Below are 6,000 nucleotides of genomic sequence, written 5' to 3' on the forward strand. Positions count from 1 at the left end.
TTCACAGGGACGAACCAGTGCCGGGGAGGTCAAATGTGAATGAGTCAGGGACCGACCCCACTATCTTAAAAATGTTCGAGGATCTGACAAAGCGAATTGAATCGGGGGAGAAGAAGATTGAAGCGAATGACAAAAAAATGAAAACATATAACTCCCGAGTTGATCAAATTTCGGGGGCACCACCGATTTTGAAGGGTTTGGATTCAAAGAAGTTCGTACAAAAGCCCTTCCCCCCGAACGCGGCTCCTAAGCCCATTCCGAAGAAATTCTACGTGCCAGAAATTCTCAAGTATAATGGAACTACCGACCCCAACGAGCATGTCACTTCTTAAACATGCGCAATAAAGGGGAACAATCTAGAAGACGATGAGATTGAGTCCGTACTGCTGAAGAAATTCGGAGAAACGTTATCAAAGGGGGCGATGATATGGTAACATAATTTGCCACCTAACTCCATTGATTCTTTTGCCATGCTCGCAGATTTCTTCGTCAAAGCATACGCCGGAGCGATAAAGGTCGAGACTAGAAAGTTATACCTCTTCAAAGTAAAACAGAAAGACAACGAGATGCTCAGAGAGTTCGTATCTCGGTTCCAAATGGAGCGTATGGATCTGCCCCCGGTCGCCGACGATTGGGCCGTTCAGGCTTTCACTCAAGGCCTAAACATGTGAAGTTCGGTAGCCTTACAACAGTTAAAGCAAAACTTGATCGAATATCCAGCTGTAACCTGGGTCGATGTGAATAATCGGTACCAGTCAAAGATTAGGGTCGAAAATAACAAGTTGGGGGCTCCTTCCGGGTCCGTTTATCCAAACAGTACCATCGACAGAGTTAAAAGGGATATTGACCGGGAACCACAGTCAAACAGAGATCGATATCAGCCATACAGTGGAGATCGGAGAAACAACAGGCCTGGACGCAACCCCGTTCGAATTGATAGAAGAAATGATTGAGGACAGAGCTCTCGGGGGCTCATGAGTAAGAATGGTTTTGACAGAAATATCGAACCCAAAGAAGCACCACGACTATCAGAATACAACTTCAATGTTGATGCATCAGCTATTGTATCGGCCATTGGGTGCATCAAAGACACCGGGTGGCCCCTACCTCTACAGACTAATTCGGCCCAGAGAAATCCTAGTCAAATGTGCAAATATCATGGCACCCATGGTCATAGAACAGAAAATTGCAGACAGCTGAGGGAGGAGGTTGCCCGTTTGTTCAACGAAGGACATCTTCGAGAATTTTAAGCGATCGGGATAAAAACCACTTTAAGAACAGAGATTCAAACAGACGGATGAGCAATAATAGCCTCAACACGTGATCCACATGATTGTTGGAGGGGTCGATATTCCTCAGGGACCCGTATTCAAACGCACCAAGGTGTCGATCACGAGGGAAAAGCAGACTCGAGACTACGTACCATAAGGGACCATGTCTTTCAATGACGAGGATGCAGAGAGGATCTTACAACCCCATAACGATGCACTGGTAATATCTATCCTTATAAATAAAATCCAAGTTAAACATGTTTTGATTGATCCAGGTAGCTCGGCCAACATAATTCGATCGAGGGTCGTAGAACAGCTCGGCCTACAAGATCAAATTGTGCCCGCAACCCGAGTACTTAACGACTTCAACATGGCAAGCGAAACCACCAAAGGTGAAATTACTTTGCCAGTGAACGTGGCCTGGACCATCCAAGAAACAAAGTTCCATGTGATCGAGGGTGACATGACGTACAATGCCCTTCTCGAAAGGCCTTGGATCCATAACATGAGGGCAGTACCCTCGACCCTTCACTAAGTTCTGAAGTTCCCGACATCGGAGGGAGTACAAACAGTGTACGGGGAACAACCCTCTGCCAAAGAGATGATTGCAGTCGATGAAGTGATACCGGTATCGGCACTCTCATCAACGAAGGGATCGGATTTGAAGGGAAAGCACGAGCCCAAATAGCAACCACAGACACCGGCCTCGATCCAATTACAGAAGCAAGGGATCGACAAGGATGACGACTACTGGATCCCTCGATCCTTCATAATTCCCGATGACTCCGATGCCACAAATCAATGACCGAAGAGCTGGAACAAGTCACACTAGCCAAGCATCAGCCCGAATGAAAGGTATACTTGGGCACGGGGCTAACCCCCGAGCTCAGGAAAAAACTTATTCATTTACTTAAAGCTAACATGGATTGCTTTTCTTGGTCCTAATTCGATATGACAGGGATCCCACCAGAAAGTACCACTCACAAACTGAGCTTGGACCCTAAATTCTGCCCGGTGAAGCAAAAAAGAAAACCCTAGTCCGAGGTCAAACATGCTTTCATCAAGGACGAGTTAACCAAACTTCTCAAAATAGGATCCATTCGGGAAGTAAAGTATCCTGAATAGTTAGCAAACGTAGTGGAAGTCCCTAAGAAGGGAAACAAACTTAGAATGTGTGTAGATTATAAAGTCGATAAAATCAAATCTATCGAGGATATCACGGTAGTGGATAATATAAAGGTCGTGCAGAGGCTGACAGGACAGATAACCGCCCTAGGACGATTCATTTCGAGATCCTCAGATAGGAGCCACCGATTCTTCTCGCTGCTTAAGAAGAAGAGCAATTTTGCATGGACTCCGGAATGCCAGCAGGCCTTGGAGGAACTAAAGCGGTATTTATTGAGCCCGCCGCTGCTTCACACCCCGAAAGTGGACGAACAACTTTACCTGTACTTGGCAGTCTCGGAGAAAGCGGTAAGTGGAGTCCTGGTCCGAGAAGAACAAGGTACGCAATTCCCTGTCTATGATGTTAGTCGGACCTTAGGTGAGGCCGAAACTAGATATCCATACTTAGAAAAATTAGCGCTTGCTTTAATAAGCGCCTCTAGGAAACTAAAACCATATTTCCAATGTCATCCAATATGTGTTGTAACAACTTATCCTCTTCGAAATATTTTGCACAAACCCGAGCTTTCGGGTCGATTAGCCAAATGGGCCGTAGAAATCAGTGGGTACGATATTGAGTATTGACCCCGAACCGCCATCAAGTCTCAAATCTTGGAGGACTTCATGGCTGACTTTATGCTGGCCCTCGTACTCGAGATTGAAAAGAACTGCTGATAAAATCGGGTACATCTTCGGGAGTCTGGACCCTCATTACGGACGGTGCTTCGAACGCGAAGGGGTACGAATTAGGCATCGTACTAAAATCACCCACAAGTAATGTAGTTAGACAGTCTATCAAAACTACAAAATTGACTAACAATGAGGTCGAGTATGAGGCCATGATTACAGGTCTCGAACTAGCTAGAAGCTTGGGAGCGAAGGTGATAGAGGCCAAGTGTGATTCCCTCCTCATGGTAAACCAAGTTAACGGGACTTTTGAAGTCCGAGAAGACTGAATGCAGAGGTACTTGAATAAACTACAGGTGACTCTACATCGATTTAAGGAATGGACCTTGCAACATGTACCTCGAGAATAGAACAGCGAGGCCGACGCTCTTGCAGACTTAGGTTCATCGGTCGAAGACGGCGAACTTAACTCGGGGACTGTCGTACAACTCATGAGATCGATAATCGAAGAAGGTTACACCGAGATAAACTCCACAAGTTTAAACTAGGATTGGAGAAACAATGTCACGACCCAAATTAGAGGGCCACGACTGGCACCCGATGCCTACTCAACCGAGCGTCACGTACCTTATCTTTTTTTTTTCTATAAGACTTGTCATGGGCCATGATAGGTCACATCTATATATATAATTAATAATTAGAACTTAACTCACATAACTAATTCAAAAAGATTTATATAGATACATAAAGGCTGACAAGGCCATTGACATGTCATACCTAAAGCTATACACATGGCATTGTTTGCAAAACCTCTAAGAAAATATGACCATAACATATAAGTCGGGACAGGGTCCCTGACATCCTCATAAAACAAAGTAACATATATAGAATGTGACTCGGCAATACCCCAGGAAGATGTGGAGCTCACCAACCAAAAGCTGATATCTGGAGGCAGTCTACAGTGGATGGTCCTCACCTCGCCTATCGACACCTGCATGGCATGAAACATAGCGCCCCAGACAAAGGGGCGTCAGTACGAAGAATGTACCGAGTATGTAATGCAACAATGAAATGGAATAATAATAAGATACTATCTCGGGGAGAGATAAGAGTCAACTTATAACTTCTGACTTGCCACTGAGGGCCGTAACATATAGAATAAAACTCATCTCGTATATATAAATAAAACTACAATATAATAGTTCTAGTTACCTCATTTTCGTGACATTAACTGCCCAACTGATTAGTGGTAACTGTCCGACCGACCGTAGCTCGGTGGTAAATGCATGTCTGCCCAACCAGTGGTAAATAATAATACATAACTGCCCAACCGGTGGTAACTGCCCGACCGACCGTAGCTCGGTGGTAGATGTATAACTGCCCAACTGGCCTCGGTGGTAAATGCGAAACTGCCCTACCGACCGTAGCTCAGTGGTAAATGAAGATGCGTATATCACAATACTATTAATATTAACATCTTTATCAAATACCTCAACATGGAACTAGAAACATACTTAAACATGATTGAATATCGCTTTACAAGAATGAATAACGTAGACATCCTTAACTGCTAAGAGTAGAAATACTTATGAAATAGCATTACGTTTACGGATCGTTACTTGGATCATGCCAAAATGAAGGATTAGCCTTAACATACCTGGAGTAGGAATAAATCTGTATGATATTCTTGAGAAAGATTATACCGTACTCCCTTAATATTACAAAATCTCACGTTAATTAAGAATGGAGATGTGATTCTCATGTTCTCTTTTACTAAAATGATGTGCGGCTCAAGCTAGACTTCTGCAACAGCCTATCCAATTCCAATAAAAATGTATGATAGTAAATCGAAAACATACAAAAAGTAGAGGTAGTAATTCATACGAATGATCTTGAGTTGAGAGATAGACTTTGGGCTAATGATTTGTATTGAACTATAAATATAGAGATCTCCAGATAGAACTCACGTTATATGAATGGGTATGATTTTTATGCCTTTAAGACATATAAAGATTCTCTTTTTAAAAGTCCAATTGATCATGCCAAAAAAATCCCTTAAATTTTACCACCTAATTCCATGAAATAATGAGTCATACTTTGGCTTTGATGAAGATTCATTGTGCTGCCACGTTTTGGCTCATTACCCTTATCCAAAAGACTTTAATTACTCAACCATTAATTATAAATTAACTAGTTAGTTCCCTCATTACCCACTAATTCACATAATTAAGGATTATCTTAAAATACTATTCACTTTTAACACACTTTATACATCTTACTATCACGGCCATAGGGTACCTTGTATGGTACTAGTCCATAAATATCGGATATTATAGCTCGGACCGTATTTTATCCCAAAATAACAAATTTCAGCGATACTCAATTTCTTCGATTCATTAATCCTCTGACCTTTATAACACTTACTTATCACTTGTTACAAATAACATAAATACTTATGGTCTCAAAATAATCTCATTTCCGAGTCTACGTCGATTAACTTATGACGAAACTTTAACGTATGAAATGCGGGATGTAACATCCTTCCCCCCTTAGAAATATTCGTCCTCGAATGTTTAAACTTGCAAGATGTATATACATACTCATCAGTTATAAATGTATATATCTTCCCGGGCTATACTCCAATGAATCAAATATCAAGCTCTCATGGGGTCAGGACGCCGTCCCTCCCTAAAAATACTTCCTAATCCATTCGTCACCTACAATTCTATTAATCTATCTTCTAGGCGCTGACACTTACTTGTTGTAATCTTAATAATCGGGTTCATACTTTGCTTTCAAGCTAGCCTTGGTTTCCCTTAACCCTTCAGACGTAATGCCAACTCAATCTTATATTAATCATATTAACTAGACACTTTACATTAATAAGATCGAACATTACCCATAGTCACAGTACCTGAAACATCATCCGGTGTAGCCT

The sequence above is a fragment of the Nicotiana tabacum genome, chromosome 17 (assembly GCF_000715075.1).
Source record: "Nicotiana tabacum cultivar K326 chromosome 17, ASM71507v2, whole genome shotgun sequence".
Classification (NCBI taxonomy): Eukaryota; Viridiplantae; Streptophyta; class Magnoliopsida; order Solanales; family Solanaceae; genus Nicotiana; species Nicotiana tabacum.